A 22318-nucleotide genomic window follows, 5' to 3' on the forward strand; every position below is an offset into this window, starting at 1 on the left:
AGACTCAAACCCACGAAACCATGAGATCATGACCTGAGCCAAAACCAAGAGTTAGATGCTTAACCGACTGAGCCACCCAGGCACCCCACCTTGACTCATTTTCTAGACCTAACAGCTTTTCATAATAAAAGCTTATAAATTATATCAAAAAACTGCTCACCTAGGGAACAGAAAATTGGTGTACATCAATGGTATAGACCATATTGTAGGATTTTACTCAAAGAACTTTTGTTCAAATCCTGACTTGAGACTTAATAGCTCTCACCCTTAGTTTTATTTGCAAGACAAGTTTGACTTAGTAACTAACAGGAAGGTGGTACAATCTATTGGTTAAGATCATGAATTCTGGTACTGAATTACATGAGCTCAGTTCCTGAAATCTCCACTTCCTAGTTGTGTGACCTTGAGCAAATTCCTTAAATGCTTTGCATGAATTTCCTTCTCTGTCAAGCAAAGATAATAATAGTACCTTCTTATAGATATTACTGTGAGGGTTAAGTAAGATATGCAGAGGGGCAGCTGGGTGGCTTAGTTGGCTGAACGTCTGGCTCATGTTATGATCCCAGGGTCGTGGAGCCTTCTCAAGATTCTCTTTGTTTCTCCCACTTCCCCTCTCCCCCCCTCACAGGCTTTCTCTCTATCTCTCCCTCAAAAAAAAAAAAAAAAAAAAAAAAAAAAAAAATATATATATATATATATATATTATGCAGAAAGTACTCAAAACAATGTGAATATAGCAATCGCTATGTAAGTGTTTGCCCTTGTAATTATGGGTTTGTAATTCCCATCAGATTCTTTTGAGGATTAAAGTGAATACACAGTACTCATAATAGTATATTTATGATGCAAAGTGTAACTTAGGGTCATTAATTTTGGGTGCCATTCTTATTACCTCTCCCTGCTCATAAACATTACATAAATTCTAGTGGAGCCCAGAAAATTGGGGGTTTTGTGTAATGAGAAGGAAATAAATAATGTTTTCTTTAATGTTCACAATGAAACAAATTATTGCTTTGAACTATTGAAATCATACCTATTTCAAGGAAGTTATTAGGAATATCTTGAGCAGAAAATATCTCCAGATATTCTGTGATAATAGAATGTAAAATAATAAATATAACAAATAAGTATTGTTAGCTAGGTTATATTATTTTAAAAAATACAAACCGTAGATTTCCTTTTTCAACAGCATATAAAGGTTGAAGGAGAGAAATAGAAGTTGTTTTTTCAATAAAATGGTTTCTTTGATATATAAACTTAGCATATAATTTCTATTCCTTTTATATAGAATAGGAGAAAGACTAATTTTCAGAATTTTAATAATTAGTAAATCTATCATAGTAAAATGAAGTATGACCTATTAGACAAAGATATATATGCATAAATAGAAACTGTAGTTTTTCAACATTCTAAGTTACAGAAAAATGCCATTTAATCTTTATTAAAATTTAAACTTTTAGGGCAAAGAGAAAACAATATAATCATAACTGTGACCTTTCTGACATAGAGATATTCTAATTTGCAATTCATATAACCAGCATAATTTTTACTTGTCTTTTTATAAACTTATTTAAATGTGAGTTTACATTCCTGGCATGGTCCTAATTGTAACTGATATTAGACAAATAAATCAAGTAAAGATGATAATGAACCAAATTATTAGATACCAGAGGATTATGCATTAATCATATCTTTGGCACTGACTCCTGATGGAGAACTATAAATCTGTATTCTTAAACCTCAAGTCCTTCCCAAGGGAGTTGGATATATGATAGATAATAACACTCCACTGCTCGTAATGGTCTGAACACTTAGAGAAATATTCTGAATCTAAATCCTTAGTTCTTACTGTTACGCCATACTACAGTCTTTCAATAATTTTGGTAGGATCATCTTTTCTAGAACTTCTTATGACCTCTAGATAAAAAAGGTATGGAAAAATGGCTAGGATAAATAGCATTTCTGTAGAAGTAAAGAAAATGTCATTATTCTTCTTGATGTAAGCCAAAGCAATGAAAAAGGCTTCCACTATATATTCTTACTAAACCTCACAGGTCTTATTTTTTTATTGCAATGGGATTGCATCTTATTATATACTACTAATCATCATCCACAGAGCCCTTGATTTTTCCTGACTATATGATGACAACAGACATTCCAAATTATTGTTTGACGTTAATGATCGTTTTACTAGCTTTCTAGTTTCCCAGGCTCACCTATCACATTTTTCATCTTAGCATACTGAGACAGAAATATAACTCATATATAGCATCTCATCCTCCCCAGCACTTCTCAAAAGTCATTTCCTAAAACCGTAAAACTGTAAAACCCTCCTTTTTCACAGAAAATCAGAAATAGTTTATATAGTCAAATAATTTATGGAAATATTGTGTGCTATGTTCCACTTTATACAGTAACATTTCAAAGAGTCTGAGAGGTCAGGTATAAGGGAAACTATTTCATTATATTTCAGCAATATGATCTACTTCATTAAGAATAGGAATAGTTATTTTTCAATAGTCGATAAGATTTATTGGACCATCCATTGGAAAATGTATCATTGCTTGTTTTATTTCACGTAATAATGAGCTTTAAAAAAGTATGTACTTATTGTTTTTACTATATTCCAGCATGATATGCTGTCCAATTTTTCACTTTATTCATTAGTTTTATCTCTCAAATCACTAATTAGTTATAGCCATTCATTGACTTGGCAAATATTTATTGATGAACTTCTCTCAGACACTGTTTTTAGGCACTAAGGCTGTATCGGCAAAAATCCCGATTCTGTAGATTTGCCTTTCTATAAGTATTGAGAAAACAATAAGCAAACAAATATTAATGATTACACAATATGTTGCTTGATAATTATTGTGAAGAAAAATTTTTAAAGGGAACTCAGAATTGTGGTGATTTCGAGTTTAAGTAGTGTGATGAACAGTAAGGAAGGTGAGGTAGGTAGAATGAGTCATGTTGGTATTTCAGAGATGCGTTTCTTGAACAGAGGGAACAAAAAGTACAGGTGCCTGGAGCTAAGTACATGCCTGGTCCATTCAAAGAATACCAAAAAGACCAGAAAGCTAGAAATGAATGGGTAAAGAAAAATAGAAGATAAGGTCAACTATGCAACAGGAATCTTTAAGGATTTTACAGGACAATGTAAGCGTATGGGTTTTTACTTTAGGTGAATTGAAAGGCCACTAGAGGGTTATGAGCAGAGGAGCAAGAAGATCTGACTTATATTTTATCAGAATTATTTCAACTGCTGTATTGGGACTAGATTGAAGGGGACAGGGGGTCAATGAGCAGAAAAAAACAGACCACTTCACATGCTTCTACACTAATTAAGGTGAGAGAGGATGATGGCTTGGGCAAGATTACAGTGGTGGAGGTCGTGGGGCAGGGTCAATTCTGCATTTATTCTGAAGATATATTTAACAAGATTTCCTAAAAGAATTAAGAGTTACTTGAAGGTTTAAGGCCTTAAATAATTGGAAAGATAGAATTGTAATTTTCTAGGTTGTAGAGCACATTTTAGCGGGGAAGATAAGGGCCTCAGTTTTTAACTTGTGAAGTTTGACAGGATAACACTCAGTAACATTGAGTAATACTGAGTTGAATATAAGGTCTGGATTGTAAGATAGGTATACATACTAAGAATCTTCATTATAGCAATTATATTGAAATGAATGGGATTTCATGGGATCTCTAAGGGTGTTCAAATAAAGAGAGGAAATTTAAGGGCAAAATCTTAGTCTTGGGCTATTCCAGTATTCAAGGGTCCAAATATAAGATGGAATCCATAAAGACACTGAGAAAGAAAAACCACTTAGAGAAGAGGAAATCCACGAGATTAATGAGTATTTAAAACCTTGTGAAGAAAGTATTTCACAGAGGAAGAAGTAATGAAACTTCTGATATTATAATTGCATTTCTCAATATTGTCCTTTTATTTTCAGTATTTTTTATTCTCACTATTTTTATTCACAGCATTTTACAACCACGTTGTATTTAATTACTAATTTAAATATAATTGAGGACCTGCTATGTGTGACATATTAACATCTACCCATTATAGATATTATCCTAGGAATGAAACGTTTGGAGATCTTATGGTCTATCTAAACAGATACTTTTATATTGCATTAAAATAAGTGCTGTGAGATTCAGAAACTTGAGTTCTGCATGGAAAAGGAAGGTGAAAGAAAGTGTGAGAAAATGCACCAAAAATTAGATGTTGCTTCAGAGTCTTAAACATTTTGAATTTTTCAAAGAAGTAGGAAAGACTGGCAAAATTCCAGGTGGAGCAAAGAGTGACAAAATAGATTTTGGAAGCCTGAGAGACCATAGCACATTTTGGAAGAGTAGGCATATCTTGACGAAGCCAGGGTTCAAGGACATCACAAGATAGGTACAAAAATTGAACTAAGAAACAAGAGTCATGAAAATGGATGTTTCATGCATACTAAAGTGTTTTTGAAACTCTCTGTAAGTGATGAGAATCATTAAAGAAATTCATGTAATAAAATGAGTGTGTTTGTATTGGTAACATTTGGGGATTAAACTGGTAGTAGGTAAGATGGGTTACTGAATTATTGTAGTAGCTCAGACAAGAATTTCTCGAGACTACATACAAGCAGAGGGATTAGGTATCTGGAGAGGGATAAGCATATATTATAAAATTTTTGTTTTGTTTATTCATTTTTGAGAGAGAGAGAGAGAGAGAGAGAGAGAAAGAGAGAACATGAGCAGGGGAGGGACACGGAGAGAGGGAGACACAGAATCTAAAGCAGGCTCCAGGCTCTGAGCTGTCAGCACAGAGCCTGATGCAGGGTTCGACCCACGAACCATGAGATCATGACCTGCACCAAAGTCTCGGACATTTAACTGACTGAGCCACCCAGGCACCCCATAGGATGAGTATATATATTATATATTATATGAAGCAGAATGAGCATGATTTAGTGACTTTTAACGGAAAATGTATCTACAAGATTATCAGGTCTTTATTACTGAGAAGTAATACAAAGAAGGAAAGGCTCCTGTGTGTACACATATTTGTTTTGTAAACAGAGCTCCAGGAAAAAGATTAAATATTACAAAAATATGACTTTGGGTCTATGGGGCATGCAGAAAATAAAAGTAAAACAAAATAGAAGTTTCGGATTTAAATGAAAAATTCTCACTGGAGATATGGAATGTGACACCATCAATATATGGGAGATATTTGAAACAGAACAGCATAGATCACTCAAAGGAACATTTAAAGTGACATAAGAAAATTCAATAAAACACAGGGTAAAACACTGAGGAGTGGTAGAATAGAAAGGCAGAATAGTACAGGAGGAAGGAGAGGAACAGGGAGATAATTGTAATAGCACCAAGGGAAGGTTGTATTTCCAAAATTAAAGAATGGTCATAGGCTTAAATATTCCCAAAAAATCCAGAGCCAAGATAAGAATAGGAAAAAATGGCCACAGAGTTTTGAAATTAGGAGGAGTCCTTGTCACTTGGGAAATTCGTGAAATAATTGCTTCACATTATTGATACTGTCTGTTAATAAATATTAAATAAACATGTTCTTACATAGTTACTGAGAACTTAATAACAATTATATGTGACTTATGAGACTATTTCAAGCCTGACAGTTTTAAAAATCTTAGTCACCACAGTTGCAGAAATTTAGACTGCCAAAGCTCTGGAAAGTTTGGTTACATTGGGATATTACTGAAAGACATATTTACAGTTTTCTGTTTCTTGTTTTTTGTTTTGTTTTTTGTTTTTTGTTTTTTGTTTTTGTTTTTTTTGGAAAATTAAGCTGTTACCTCAAGTGAATACTACGTTGTACATTGTTGTTGAATTGGCAGTGTGAATAATTCTTTCCTTGTTAACTAGAGTCAATCTGATGTAATGTTAAAGTGTTCATAATTGTTATTTCACCATTTAAATTTTTTCTTAAAATATTACATGACTCAATGTAAAGAAGGCACATCTAAAGCAACCTGAAACGTTGTAAACTTATGTAGAGTACAAGCTAATCATCTTAACAAACTGTCTATTCTGCATTCCGTTCTCTGTACCCCTGTCACTGGCTAACAGCAGATATAACTGGTCGTTTGTTCCTACAGATCTTTAAGAACATATCTATTATCACTACCCAATAGAATTTTCTGAGGTGATAGAAATAGTCTATCCAATACAATTGACAATACAAGAGACAATAGCCACATGTACCTCGTAAGCACTTGAAATGTGACTTGTGTGACATTTTAAATTTTATTTAATTTGAATTAATTTGAATCTGAATGGCTGCATATGGCTAGTGGGTAGCAATGATTAATTGCTAACACTTTGAGGTTTTATTATATATTAGGCACTAAGAAATGTAGGTTTATTAATCCATTTAGTTTTCACAACAAATATATCAGATAGGTATTGTTATCTCCACTTTAGAGATGAGGAATGGATATAAAAGATTATGTAAGTGATTTAATAACAGCACCGGTAATAAATTCTGTAGTGTGCATCCCACACTCACTAGTACCAGTCACCAGGCTACGTGATTGGTGCTAGCCCACCAGTCTAGTGCTGGTACTAATGATTTATACTGGTTATAGTCAGCAGTCACAGTTGCCCAATAGGCACCAATACACCAATAGGGTGTATTGTTACCACCCCCAGTTTTCAGGTTAAAAAAATAGGCTTGGAGGAGATTAAGTAACTCGCTGAAAGTCATAGTACATTGTGGACACCAGACAGAATAGCCTGTCTGACCTCCATATTTGTTCTTTTCACTTACCAAAAAATTAATGCTTTCCTGACAAGAAGCAAAAGGAGAGTCAGTTTCAGGCTGGGTCAAGATAATCACAAACACGTTTTCTTGGACGGCCTTTCATCATTTCCCTATCCCCAACAATAAGGAAAACACCTTGGCTTTCAAAAAACTTCCCTCTGCTCCCTTTCCCCCCTCCCACCAAACAAAGTGAGAAAATTTTGCCTTTTAATAAATTCCATAATAGCCTTAATATTTTAAAGAGTGTATCCTTTTACACAACAAAAAACTCCTAGAAAAGTGAAAGAAAGTCTCTTTGAGTTGGTTAAGTGACTGATCAGAGCTCAGTCCTTGTATCTATTAGAGCAGCTTTGCCTCACCTGCTTCTCCTTTGTTTATCACCACACCCGCCTTCAGCTGGTAGAGCAGATTAATTCTACTTTAGAAGAGATGTCTCCACTTTGCACTGAGAAGGGAAATGTTTCATAATCTATGTAAGAGATTTGGCCATATTACTCCACTGACATTCTCAGTCTTCCTGACTAAATATCGCTCTTATCATAACTTTTGGCAGAGCTGTGAGTTACAGACTTGGTATTTTAATGTGAAGTTTTCTTCAATGGCTTAATAGATGACATTTTATAAACTTAAAAAAAAATTGCCTTCACGCACTAATCTTGAATCACTAAAAATATGTAATCATTCCACTTAAAATCTAAATGTAGTGCCTTAAAAATGCCATATATTGTGATTTGTTGTCATAATTCTAAAATTCACTGAGATCAAGTCATGATTTATTAGAGCTGAACTCATTTCTTCTCTTAGTTATCATTTTTTTAAAAAATATTTGATTGATTGACCATATTGTTATTTAGGCTCTGACTAAGCATGGGGGAATATTGTGTATGAGACATTAATCAGGAAATTATGCATTGCTTTCACAACTGGACTTTACTTTGTAATATTGTATTAGCTCTTCACATGCAAATTATTTTAGGTAATTACCTCATTTTTCAGTGGCCATTTGATGGATAGAAGTTTCATCCAGATTCTTTTGTGTAATTTAAAATCTTGTGACGATTTGTTTTTCTCGTTCATAAAAAGTCCAGTTTCAATAGTTATACATCAGACTCATGAGGCCAGTTGGAGAAAACCCTAGTTGTAGATCTCATTCTCCCAGATTCTTTCAACCCTCACTCAACCTAGCAATTTGAGCAAGTGTTACACAAAAAAAAAAAAAAAAAAAAAAAAAAAAATTAAAATGGTGTATCTCTCTATATCTAAAACTAAAACTGTGCCCATGATTTGTATTTTTGTATCATTGAAGTAAAAGCTGAGATTAGGTTTTAGCCCATGGATAGAGCACATTGCATAATTAGGATTCTTTGTCTTTCTAACCAGTTCAATTAGCAAAGTTTCTGTTATTTTCTATAAAGAAAAATGTAGGCTTCAAGCATCTGAATTTTCCACTTTACAAATTCATGTCTCTTTTCAGTAGTCTTAATATTAAGTAGTTTAGCTGATATGAAGAAGAGTATAGCTTTAATTAATATTGTAACATGGCAAAAAATATGTGGATAGACTACTCTTATGCATGTCATAATTGTAGTTGTCAAGCACATACAATGTATTAGTAGACCTCTCACCCAGCATTTTATTATATATATTTATGTATGAGAACTGCTTAGTATATTCAGACCATTCTTTCCCCATATTTTTAATCTAGGATGTCATATAATCATGACTGTTTGTTGTGATCTTGTCTATTCAGAAACATGCTGCTGTAAAATAGCTTCTCCATAAATGTCAAGTAATGTAAAATTGAATGCCTATATTTAAATAGATTTTAACAGATAATAAAACTCTTGAGATTAAAATGGTTTCATTCAGGGAGGTAGAAAATTCTTTCCAAAGTGTGCAATTTATGTGTCATGTTATGTAAAATACAATTTTAAAAATACTTTTTTAAAAAGCACAAATGAAAAGTATCTATTGAATAAAAAAAGGGAAGGCAGTGTTCTCATTGCAGGTCTAGTTGAAAATGTGAAATATAATGACAAGGTATAAACTTCTATTTTCTAAACATTGCTTTGACTAAATTTGCTTCTTGCTAATTCCTTTGGGGGTTATTCCAGAGATTCAAGCTATCAAAACAGATTTTTTACTCACAACCTAAACTTTCTTTATTTAAGACAAAACAAAGGAATTAGAGAATTTTGACACACTATTAGATGAAGCGTAAGAGAAAATTGCTTTTCCATTTACAGGTATGCATTTGGCACTTTATCTCTGAACACCCAGTATATCACAGCTTACAATTGGTTTACCAGCACAAAAGATGTATCTTGTCTCTTGAAAGACCAGTTACTGACAGCCTTTCACTCACTAAATATTAAAATGGACATGTAAAATTAGATGTCTGATAAATAGTGTATTCTTAGGAAGATGATTTTTTGGACTAATAAATATTCAGCCGTCTCTAGAATGGGTTGGAGGTAGAAAAGGGAGAGGTCAAATCCCAATTAGGTTGCCAAAATAGTTTATGCATGAAGGAAAACAGATCTCACAAGGAGAGGAGTGTCAGATGGATTCCAAACCAAGAGCCATATATGAGCAATGACAACCCTCAACCAAATCAAATCACAGCTAACCAAGGGCATATCTAAGTCAAAGATGGGTTTACTGAAATGTTGCAAAGAGGAATACTGTACACAGTGGGCTGTGGGATATCTGATAAAAGGGTGTTAGAAGGATTTTATGTGAAGATTTGAGCTTATTTTAGGTGATTTGGGGAAGGGTTCAAGGAGATGGAGATAATTCCTAGTAAATCTTATTTTTATTTATTTTTTTTTAATTTTTTTTTCAACGTTTTTATTTATTTTTGGGACAGAGAGAAACAGAGCATGAACGAGGGAGGGGCAGAGAGAGAGGGAGACACAGAATCGGAAACAGGCTCCAGGCTCTGAGCCATCAGCCCAGAGCCTGACGCGGGGCTCGAACTCACGGACCGCGAGATCGTGACCTGGCTGAAGTCGGACGCTCAACCGACTGTGCCACCCAGGCGCCCCCTAGTAAATCTTATTTTAAAAGCAGGAGATACGAAGCAATCCCAGAAGTATAATTGGTACAGAAGCAGCACAATCACTAATATAAGCATGGGTAAGGAGATAGTAGGTTATTTTTGTTGAACACCGTTCTACTTTTATCTGTTTCAGACATGATTATGGAGGTTTTCTGTTTTGTTTTGTTTTTCTTGATTCATCATAGTCAGCCAGTGCCTGGTCTGAACTTCAGTAGAACACCCAGCCTCATCGACAGCACCAAAATAGCCTCTGAGCCATCAGGGCTGCCTTTCCTTACTCAAACACGGTACAGGGACACAGTTGATGTTAGAAAAGATCTGTTTGTATATGCGGGGCTGGGGGATTGTATTCAGAGAAAATAGGAGTCAACATTTTAAAAATATGTACAGTGGGATAAATTTTTATGTTTGTTATTTTCTGAATTCTAAGAGATTGTAGCATTTGTGTCCATTTACCAGATGCAGCAGCTAGTGGTGGGAATCAATTTGGAAATCTGCTTGAGGCACACAGATTATAAAAGGAAAGGCTGGGTTTTGCACTATGATCCTTCAGCTGCTGAAATATATAGTTTTTCTGTTTCAACAATATAAGGAACATGTATTTCAAGTTAGAATTGGAAGTAAGTGGTGATGTCATGGGCAGAATTTGGCAGTGCAGTATGTAAATTGATTTGGAATTAAAAGAAGCTGAGTTTCTTTTTAAATATGTTAAGTTTGAAGCCATGCTGGAATATCATGTAAGTATCCACTTGTCCACGGTTAACTTTATTTTTATGTTTTTTTGTGTGTGTGAGAAAAAAGGAGCAAGTATCAAAAATATACAACTCAGTAACTTATGACAAAGTTGCCACTTGGTAACCACCAAGGAAGTTAAAGAACTGAAGCATTGCCCACATCCCCAAACTTCCCTTCAAAGCCCCTCCTAATTGTTACCTGCTTTCTCGCAAACAACTGTAGCTGATATTTTGATACTAATGATGATAATTTCCTTGCTTTTCTTTGTATTTTACCATTTGAACTTGTGTCCATATATGTTAGTTTTTTCGTTTTTTATATAAATGAAAGCAAAGAGACTTTAACTTTAGTCTTCTTGTCTATTTTGTTCAAAATTATGATTGTGAGAGTCACCATATTTGATTTGTGTAGCTGTGATTTGCTCAGTTTCATTGCTGTGTGGTAAATGATTTTATAATTTTTCCTTCTTTTTTAACATTTTTAATATTTGTTTTAACATTGTTCTGTTGATAGACTTTTGAGTTATTTACAGATTTGGGCTTTACACATGTTTCTTCGTATTTTTTTGACATATATATACTATCTGTTCAGTAGGAATGCAGTTGCTGAATCCAATGATGTATCTATCTTCAAACTTAGTAAATGATACCCATCTGTTTTCCAAAGTAGGTTGTACCAGTTTACACTCTCAATGTATGAAAGATTCCTTTCTTCAGATACTTGGCATCATTGACTTTTAAATTTTGGTATTTCTGGGGAGTTATATTAATAAAACTGTCATGGGTTTTAGCAATAGTAGTGTTTTTATACTTTACATGCCTTTGTTACGACAGTTTAATAACTTTTGAATGTTTATTGGCCATTTGAATACTGTCTTTTGTTAATTATCTTGACATTTGTGGGTTGGAGGGGCTTCGTTTCCTTATGATATATAGGATTTATTTGTCTATTCTGGATATGAGCCTGTTGGGGGTAATATGTGTTATAATTACCTTTTCCCACAGTGTAGCTTCTTTTTCACATCTTTAATGAGATCTTTTGATGAATGGAAAGTCATTATTTTAATATAGTCCTTTATAACTCTTTCTTGGATTAGAACTTTTTGGGTCCTATTTAAGAAATTTTACTAGTTTGAGTTCATGAAAATATTTTCCTAGATTATCATCCAAATGAATTTATTATTATTATTTTTTAACATTTCAGTATTTAATTAATCTAGAATTGGCTGTTGTATACAGTAGGAAATAAGTGTTGTTTTTTCTCTTCTTCCATTGTGATATCCAGGTGTCCCTTCCTATCACTTGAAAACATCTTTGTTATCCACTGCTCTGCTGTGTTATTTTGGCATAAGCTAAGGATCTATATATGTGTGGATCTCTTTCAGGGTTCTCTGTTCTATATCTGTGGTTTAAAATTGAGTTATTTTTCTAGCTTTAGACAGCTATGAATAAAGCTTATAGGAACATTCTTGTTCCAGTCTTTGAGGATATATGTTTTCTTTTCCCTAGGTAAATAAATACCTTCCTTAATTTCTCTCAGCAATGATTTCTAGATTTCATTGGACAGGTTTTGAACATTTTTGTTAATGTATCTCTAATATTTCTTCTTTCTGGTACTATTGTAAATGGCATATTTTAATAGCAATTTTTATTTGTTATAATTATTGTAAAATAATTTTTGGCTTGTTATTTTCTTTTATTAAGTTGTATATTTATTTTCATTAAAATTCACCACATTTAGGGGCACCTATGTCATTCATTGGCTGAGTCTGACTCTTGATCTTAGCCCAGGTCTTGATCCCAGGGTCATGAGTTCAGGCCCCATACTTAAAAAAAAAAAAAAAAAAAAAAAAAAATCACCACTTTTAGAGTTTTATGATGTTAACAAGGGCATACAGCTGTGTAATCCACACCAAAATCAAATGAAACAGTCCCCCATCAGTCCAAAACTTCTCTTGTGCCCCTTTGTAATGAAACAATTTCTCCAACCTTAGTCCCTGGAACATACAACTTTGCCTTTTTTTCAGAATGCCATGTATATAGAATCATTTAGTGTGTGGTCTTTGACACTTAATGCCTTCATTTGGCAAAATGTATTTGAGATTCATCCATGTTATTTCATGTATTAGTGATGCATTCTTTATTATTGCCATCTCGTATTATTTTATAGATCCATTCACATGTTGAAAAACATTTGGTTTGTTTATAATTGCTATAAACATTATTTCAGGTAAATTCCTAGTGGTGGAACTGAGGAATAAATGGTACACATAGAACACATTTTATTTGTTTGTTTATTAAATGTCTATTTTTGAGAGAGAGTGCAGAGAACATGTGCGCAGGTGCAAGCAGGAGAGGGGCAGAGATCGGGGGACAGAGGATCTGAGGTGTGCTCTGTACTGACGGTGGACAGCCAGACACAAGGCTCGAACTCATGAACCGCAAGATTATGACCTAAGCCAAAGTCAGATGCTTAACCGGCTGAGACACCCAGGCACCCCCTAGAACATGTTTTATAAGAAAACACCAAACTTTTCCCAAGTGCCTGTAACATTTTGTATTTTCACAAGCAGTGTATTAGAATTCTAGTTCCTCCATATCCTCAATGTGGTAAAGTCAGTGTACTTGTATATGTGCTTCATTTCTGTCTTAGTTTTACCCATTTCCAATATGTAGTGATCTCTCATCGTGGTTTTAATTGACATTTCCTGTATAACTCATAATGTTGAACGTGACTTTATGTGCTTATTTGCCATCCAACTATATTCCTTTTTAAAAAAAAATTTTTAATGTTTATTTATTTTTTAGAGACACAGATATAGAATGTGAGTTGGGGAGGGGCAGAGAGAGAAAGTGAGACACAGAATCTGAAGCAGGCTTCAGGCTCTGAGCTGTCTTCACAGGACCCAATGTGGGACTCAAACTCATAAACTGTGAGATTGTGACCAGAGCCGAAGTCAGCCGCTTAACTGACTGAGCCATCCAGGTGCCTTTGCCATCCAAATATATTCCTTAGTGAAGTGTCTGTTCAAATTTTTCATTAAATTTTTAAATTTAGTTTCTTTTTTAATGTTGAATTTGGACATTTCTTGACATATTTTGGATACAAGTCCTCTCTCAGATATGTGCTTGCAAATATTGTTTCCTAAACTACATTTATCTTTTACTGTCTATATAGTCTCTTTCATAGAGCAGAAGTTCATAATTTTGATCAAGCCCAAATTATAACTTTTCATTTATGGATACTACTTTTTGAGTAGTGTCAAAACAATCTTTGCCTAACTCATGGTCACAAAAATTATATCATATATTGTCTTCTAGAAATTTTATAATTTTGAATTTTATATTAAGGTCTATGTTCATTTTGAGGTAATTTTTGCACTTAATATGAGGCATGAATTGATGTATTTTTTGTCATATTTCCAATTTTTTAAAAGCTCTTTTCTCCATTGCTTTGACTTGGCACCTTTGTTGAAAAATCAATTAATCACTTATGTGGGAGTATATTTTTGGTGAGTTTGATTAGAGGTATATCAATTTAATTGATATTTTAAAAAAAAAACTTTTTGAAATTACAGAAAAGTAAATAATGGGGTAGATATTTCATAATATCTAAATATTGTCAAGACTCAGTTGTCAAGATGACAGTTTTTCTTGATCTATAGATTCAGTGCAATCCCAATTAAATTCTCAGCAAGTTATTTTATGAGAATTGATTTTAAAGATCATATGGAGAGGAAAAAGACCTACAATAGCCAAGAAAATATTGAAGGAGAAGAACAAAGTTGGAGGACTGACACTACCTAACCTTAAGACTTATTATAAAGCTGCAGGAATCAAGAAAGTGTGATGTTGGCAAAAGAATAGACAAATTGTTCAGTAGAGGACAATAGAGAACCCAGAAATCGGCCCACATAAATGTAATCAATTGGTTTTTGACAAAGGAGAAAAGGAAACATGAAGGAGCAAAGAAAGTGTTTTCAACAAATGGTGCTGCAACACCTCCATATCCACATGCAAAAAATAAAGATAAAAAAGAATCTAGACATAGACTTTACACTCTTTACAAAACACAACACTGTAAAACTCCTAAAAGATAACATAAGAGAAAATCTAAATGGTCTTGTGTATGGTGATGCCTTTTTAGATACAACACGGAAAGGACGATCCATGAAAGATATATTGATAATTTGAACTTTGTTAAAATTAAAAACTTCTCAGTGAAAAACAGTATCAAGAGAATCAGAAAACAAGACTGGGAGAAAACATGTCCAAAAGACACACCTGATAAAAACTGTTTTGCAAAATGTACAAAAACTCTTAAAACTCATCAATATGAAAACAATGAGACAAAAATCATAAAACACTTCACCAAAGAAGATACTCAGATTGAAAATAAACATGTAAACATATGTCTCACATAATATGTCATCATGGAAGTGCAAATTAAAACAATGTGAAATCACTGAATACTCACTGTAATTCCCAAAATCCAGGCCACTGACAATAGTAAATGCTGGGGAGAATGTGGAGCATTAAGACCTTTCATACATTACTGGTGGTAATGCAAAACGGTATAGTCACTTTGGAAGAGAGTTTGGCAGTTTCTTAACAAAACTAAACATACTCTTACCGTATAATCCAGCACTTGCCCTCCTTGGTATTTACCCAAAGGATTTGAAAACTAATGTTTACACAGAAACCTACATACAGATGTTTGTAGCAACTTTATTTATGATTTCCAAAACTTAGAAGCAACCGACATGTCCTTCAGTAGGTGAATGGATAAATAAACTGTGGTACATCTAGACAATGGAATATTCATTAATGTTAAAAAGAAATGAGATATCAAGCCATGAAAAGACATGAGGAACCTTCAATATATATCACTCTGTGAAAGAAGACAATCTGAAAAGGCTATATGTACTATATGATTCCAATCATATGACAATCTGGAAAGGTAAATCTGGAGACAATGAAAAGATCAGTGGTTGTTGAGGTTGGGCGGAAGAGAGGATGAATTGGTGGAGCGGCGAAGGTTTTTAGGGCAGTGAAAACACTCTGTGTGCTGTTATAAGAATGGATATATGTCATTATAAATTTGTCCAAATTCATGGGACAACACCAAGAGTAAACCCTAAAGTAAACTGTGGGTGATTATGATGTATCAGGGTAGTTCATACTTGGAAAAAAAAAATGTACCATTAATGAGTGATATTAATAATGGGTAGGCTCTGCCTGTTTTGGGGTAGAGATTATATTGGAAACTCTTTACCTTCCAGCCAATTTTGTTAAAATTGCTCTAAAATAATAAAAGAAAGAGATAGCTTCTGTTCACATTGAGTTTCCTGCACAGTTTTCTGGTTTTACTGACTTTTGCACATATCTTTATTATTTCCTTTTGGCTATTTGCTTTGGTGTTGGTTTTCTATTTTTTTCTTTCTAATTTCATAAAGTGGAAGCACAGGTAATTAATTTGAAACTTCTGTTATTCGCTGATATAATCATTTAATGTGACAGTTCGTCTAAGGAATGCTTTAGCTGCATGCCATAACTTTTGATATATTGTGGTTCTATTTTTAATTGAATTTAAAATATTTTCTGGTATTCTTTGTATTTACTTTTGTGACTCATGGACTTATTTTTTACAAGTATGTTATACTATAAATTGTGCAATAAGGATGCATTTATTTGATATAGTATAAACAATAGGATGCTTGAACTACATAGAGGAGGACATTAACTATTATTAGTCTGTTGAGTTAATCACAGAACCAACACTAAAAGTTACTTGTGTTAGTCACCTGAATCCTGGTACCATAGATTAGGAAGTTGTCTAAGAATTATGTAAATGTTAAATTTATGATGCCTAGTACCATTCTTTATAAATTTTAAGTCCTTAAGTGCTTTTCTGTTTGGCCATCTCTTCCTCTCTTCTTCTTCTTCTCCTTCTCCTTTTTCTCCTACTACTTCTTCTTCCTTCTTCCTTATTCCTTCCTCTTCCTTTTTCATCTTTCTACCTCTTCCTCCTCCTCCTCCTCCCCCCTCCTCCTCCTCCTCCTCTTCTTCTTCTTCTTCTTCTTCTTTTTCTTCTTCTTCTCCTTCTCCTTCTTCTCCTTCTTCTCCTCCTCCTCCTCCTCCTCCTTTTCTTTCTTTCTTTCTTTCTTTCTTTCTTTCTTTCTTTCTTTCTTTCTTTTTTCTTTTTTCTTCTTCTTCTTCTTCTTCTTCTTCTTCTTCTTCTTCTTCTTCTTCTTCTTCTTCATCTTCTTCCCCAAATGCCAGAACTATGTACCACACTTTGATGCAGGGAGATAGGTTTCAAATATTTCATAAAAAGTAATATGTTCTTAAATAAATGCTTAAAAATGAAATTGACCTGTTTGGGTTATTTAACTCACACAAACAGGGACCCCTGGGTGGCTCAGTTGGTTAAGCTTCCAACTTCGGATCAGGTCATGATCTCACGGCTTGTGGGTTCAAGCCCCATGTTGTGCTCTGTGCTGATAGCTCAGAGCCTGGAGCCTACTTCAGATTCTGTGTTTCCCTCAGTCTCTGCCCCTCCCCTGCTCATGCTTGATCTCTCCCTCAAAAATAAATAAGCATTAAAATTTTTGAAAAAAAAAACCACACAAACAAAATTTAGAGGGAAAAATAATACCACTAGGAAATATTTTTCTTGAAATAGTTTCTTAGTGTGTTATTTTACAAAGCCATTAAATGTGGTGAGTTGCACAATAAGAGTGAGAATCACTTTTTTTTCTTTTTTTAATGAATAGATGGAATTACTTGTGAACCCCTTTGATCTTTCATACTTGATCAAGAGATTGACAAACTTCTTGGTTGCTGTATAATTTTACATCCTATATAAATTCCTGTAAATGTCCTTGAGCTTTGTTGAGGACATCGTTAAGTTAGTTGGAAGCAACTTGATCCTTTGGGGTCCTATTTTTCAACTTTGTTACATGGGATGAGAACTACATTTCTTTTAGGATTAATCTTCCTTTCTACTGAGGCAAGACCCTTCATAATATTCTAATCAACATTCCTCAGATTGTGAGGTTTTCCACCGTAGCTGGATGGGAACAGCCACTATTCTTAATCCTAATGAATGTTGGGCATGGTTCCCTTTTTTTTTTTTTTTTTTTTTTTTCCTGGCTGTGGGTAATACCTTGACAGGCATACATGGATCACCTTATTACTCCTAGGGGACTCTAAAAAGATCTTCAGAGTTCTATCTCTGTATATCTCTCTCCTCTCTACTCTGCCCTGCAAACTCTAGCCACCTTGGCTTCCCTAAATTTGTGATTCTGTTTCCTCAACTCAGGGAGACTTGACCATGATCTCACTGGGTTTCCTTTTTGTGCATCCCAGCCTAGTAATTTTCTCCACTTGAGGCAATCTTAGGGACTATCACATTTGTCTCTTCTTGGGAATCACTATCATTTTTTGTCAAATTGTTTTCCTAAGTGTCTGTGCCTCTCAATGTGTTTTTTAATAAAATTCATAAAATGTATGAAAATGCTCTACAAGGTACAAAGTTCTATGTAATCAGTATATTTTGCTGTTATAGGAGATCAGTTAAAAGTTAGTGACTAAATGCTATACAGTATCTTAAATATTCCAACATTAGCATTGTAAATTATACATAAAAATTATATTTTAAAATAAAGAAATAATGGTGAATCCCAACTAATGAGAATGGTATACAGAAAATGAGGTTAATCTTGATGGTAAGAAAAATTACTTTGTGCTATGGATTATTGTATACCACCTATTTGAAAATCATCTTAGAAGCTCAGGTTAGTCTATGCTGCATAAACTATGTCATAACTACCCTATTTCTTTTCATCAACTTATTGTTTTTCTGTTTATTTTATTGTTATATGGACAACTGTGATGGCATCTTTTCTGTTTTTTTTTTCCCATTAGAAATAGATACCTGCTGAGAAAAAAGTGTCATGTCTCAGTTTTTGCTTACTTGAAGAATACTGTTGTTTTTTTTATTTTGTTTTGTTTTGTTTTTAACATAATGTAAAGAGCTCTTGAATGTCTTTCTTCTTATCTTGCAGGTATATGAAGTCTGGCAGTAAGACCCGCAGTAATTTTCCTTAAGGTAGGGACACGTTCATTGTTTGTATTTCCATCTGTTCAGCATTACCATACAAAGCACAATGAAGAGCTTCTGAGAAAGTTGACCTTATCAAAATGTAAATTATAGGGAAAAAAACCTACTCACTTTGAGACAAGCTTTTCAAAGACAATTAGATGTATACCCTCTCCAACACTTTCTTTGGTGTCCTCTTAAATCATAAAGTACTAAGATTTTTGAATAAGTGAAAGTTCATTCTTTCATCTTTCCATATTTAGGTGCTTAATGAGTAGATGTTAATACAAAAAAAATCAAAAATTGATTTTAATAGAAAAATAGTGGAAATTATATGGTATACTTGCTTAATGTTAGATGGTTCATAAAGATATTCTTAATAAAGCCCATGAAAACAATAATAGAAAGAAGAGCATTCTAAGACAGTTTTGAACAGCCTCATATTATTCATCTTGGGGCATGTAATAAGAGAATGTGAGTAGGAAGTAGAGTAAATATAAGGAGTCCTAATATAGATAGGAGTCAAAATATAGATAGATGTCAATATAGATAAGGAGTCAAAATATAGATAGATGAATTGAAATTGAAGAGGAAGGTGGTTTTAGGTAGACATGTTTTTATGTTTTATGCCAGAGCTGTGCATCTCTCATTCAGATTTGGATAGGTAAGGGCTAATGGGTACAAATAATGAGACATGCTGAGTGCACAGAACTGAAAGTTGATATTGAATGAGCACATCCAAATCATGTGGGTTGTTTCTATTCAAGTCCAGAGCAATTGGTTATTCTGTTTATTCATGAAATTAAACTATATAGGGTGTGGGGCTGTTAGTTTTTTGACTATGTTGACTAGATTTTTTAAAATGATTAAGGTAGTCCTGGTAGATGATACAACACACTAAGTTGGTTTAGTATTTGCATAATGGTAAAATATTTCCTTTTTGTATTTGTTTTTATATGTAGCTAATTAAATGCCAAGTCAATCAAGTAAAATAATCACCCTTTAGAAAATTGAAAATAAAATTTGAAGAGCTCTCAAAGCATTAAACTAAATATCCAAGGGCTATGGTGAGAAGCTGCATGAAACAGCATATTTAAATAGGTACAGATTGTCCTATCAATGTCTCTTATAAACCATATACCTCAGTATAGTGGGTATTATACATCTGTGCAATAATAGGTAAATGGTAGAAATGGATTACAAAAATTGTAGCACCTCTTTATTTAAATTGGCAAACTTTTTTATTTCTTTATAATCCTCTTGGATAACTTATTAAAATTTGTTCTTAAGATAGATGGATTAAAAATATGTGACTAGGAGATGAAGATTTCAATCTAAATTATAATTATTTCCTACATCTGTTCTGATACATTTAGAATGGTTTGTGCTTGTAAATTAGGTGTTAATGAAATAAAAATGTTGTAACCATGTGGAACATCAGAATTGCAATTGACTGAAGAAGATTCTGTAAATTCTCCAAGGATGTTCTCCTGCAATGAAAGCTCTCGTGAGCAACCCACTATACACAAATTATGCCTTTATACACTTAACTATTAAATTTAAAGTAAATACCTAAAAATTGCCAAAGGGAAGCATTAGTAAGAACTGTCTTTTAAAGACAGGCATTCTACTTTTATTTGTGTTTACTTTGTTTCTAAGCCAGTCAGCTGCACATTGTATAGAAGGCATAGGGTTTTACAACCTTCTAATCCAAGAGAAATGTGCTGAGCCATCCTTAGAAGACGAGCTAGTAGTGGTCATGGTCAGTCTTCCTTGCCTGTCATTCTTCTTACTTCCCTAACCACACTCTCTGGACTGTTTTCATGCAATAAATTCTAGTTGTGCTGACTAGACGATATTGCAGTTATATATTTGTTCATCCAGATACCTAATTCAATAAAATGTATATCTAAATGAGATATATTTTCATCACATAGATGAAATTAATTAAACCCGTATTGACATCATCCCAGAGAAAGTCTTCCCACACAGTCATTTTGGTGTTAGTTTTATTAAATTAGCGGGAAATATTAGTAATCAGATTCTTTTTAAGTTTATTTATGTATTTTGAGAGAGAGAAAAACGTGCACGTGAATATATGAGTGGGGGAGGGCAGAGAGAGGGAGAGAGAGAATTCCAAGCAGGCTCCGTGCTGTTAGCGTGGAGTCCAACAGGGGGCTTGATCTCACAAACCATGAGATCATGACCTGAGCGGAAATCAAGAGTTGGACACTTGACTGACTGAACCACACAGGCACCCTTTGAAATCAGAATTTAAAGGAATATGCATTCATAATACTTGGAAAATTGTAATTAAATATTATAAAATTATTTTATAAATCCCTAAAGTTTAATTCCAATTTTGTTTTCATTATATTCAAAAACATCTAACAGTGTTATGTGGATTTTTTTAATGCTCTAATCTTTTTAACTGAAGGTTGCTTATTAAAATCAGAAGACTAAACTTGGGGAAAAAAAGAAAAAACTTATAAAAGAGTTTACACTTAAAAGATAATTTATTTTACCAAAGACAATTTATTTTCAAAATTATGCTTATAGTCAAAATTCCAAAATTACGTGTTTAGATTTATTTAGATGCAGCACCAATATAATTTGGGATTATTAGAAATTTTGAATAGTCTTTCTTGAACTTTACTCCAAGTTGTGATGTGTGCAGCTTTGCAAACAAAACATCCTGTGTAACCGGTTTAAATGAAAATAAAATGTTTTCAGAGATGTATCCATTAAGACAGAATTGTAACTAATACTCATCGTGATTCATGAGTTATTTTATAAGCAGTTTTCTCCAGTGGAGTGAACATTTCCAAGTGCATCTGAGTTTACTGCTGGACTTGTCTTTGTTCTTATGTTCTTATTTTCTTATGTGCTTTATATATCATTTGTTTCTTTTTTTTTCTTTAATATTTCAACGTTTATTCATTTTTGAGAGACAGAGAGAGCATGAGCAGGGAGGGGCGGAGAGAGAAGGAGACACAGAATCTGAAGCAGGCTCCAGGCTCTGAGCTGTCAGCACAGAGCCCGACATGGGGATCCAACCCACTAACCTGAGTCCAAGTCAAACGCTTAACAGACTGAGCCACTAAGGCACCTTTCATTTGTTTCTCTTTTTGAAGAGAGCAAACATGTATTAATATTTTCAAAAGTATGTCTCCAAATAACTCTTTGTTAGATGGACATATTTTTTTTTAATGTTACATGTTTCAATTTATCTGTATTGTATTGAAAAAAATGAAAAAAAAGTAAAAAAGAAAAAGAGTTCAAAAGTAATTATTGAATAATAAATTAAATATTGATGTGTGGAAAGTTATCCAAATGGGAAAAAGAAATAAAGACAACACTTATGGCAATGTTTGCTTAATTGATTGTTACTTTTTTTCTTCTGAAATATAGAAACTCATTTGGTGATTGGTGATCTTTGTCAAACCCTTAAAGTTAAATGGTAGGATTTCAAATTATATTTTCCAACCTTAAAGTAATTTTAAAAGTGTTAATTTACACGTTTTTTGTTTTTCTTTAAGCTTATTCAAGGCATACTTTATATAACAAGTATATGTAAAAATCAATGATCACTTGGGACACCTGGGTGGCTCAGTGGGTGAAGCCTC

The 22318-nt window shown here is 33.5% G+C and overlaps 1 long non-coding RNA gene across 1 annotated transcript in view; it reads left to right on the top strand.

The window, feature by feature from the left end:
- The window catches only part of LOC147584172 (uncharacterized), a 437695-nt gene extending 418949 nt beyond the window's left edge, over window positions 1–18746 (top strand). Inside the window, exon 3 of the long non-coding RNA XR_015255223.1 lies at window positions 18658–18746. This is a non-coding gene — a long non-coding RNA (uncharacterized LOC147584172). The remainder of the gene's footprint in view (window positions 1–18657) is intronic.
- The last annotated feature ends 3572 nt before the right edge of the window (window positions 18747–22318 follow it).

This window comes from Puma concolor, chromosome A1, assembly GCF_028749965.1.
Source record: "Puma concolor isolate L17-30 chromosome A1, mPumCon1.1.hap2, whole genome shotgun sequence".
In the NCBI taxonomy this organism is placed as follows: domain Eukaryota; kingdom Metazoa; phylum Chordata; class Mammalia; order Carnivora; family Felidae; genus Puma; species Puma concolor.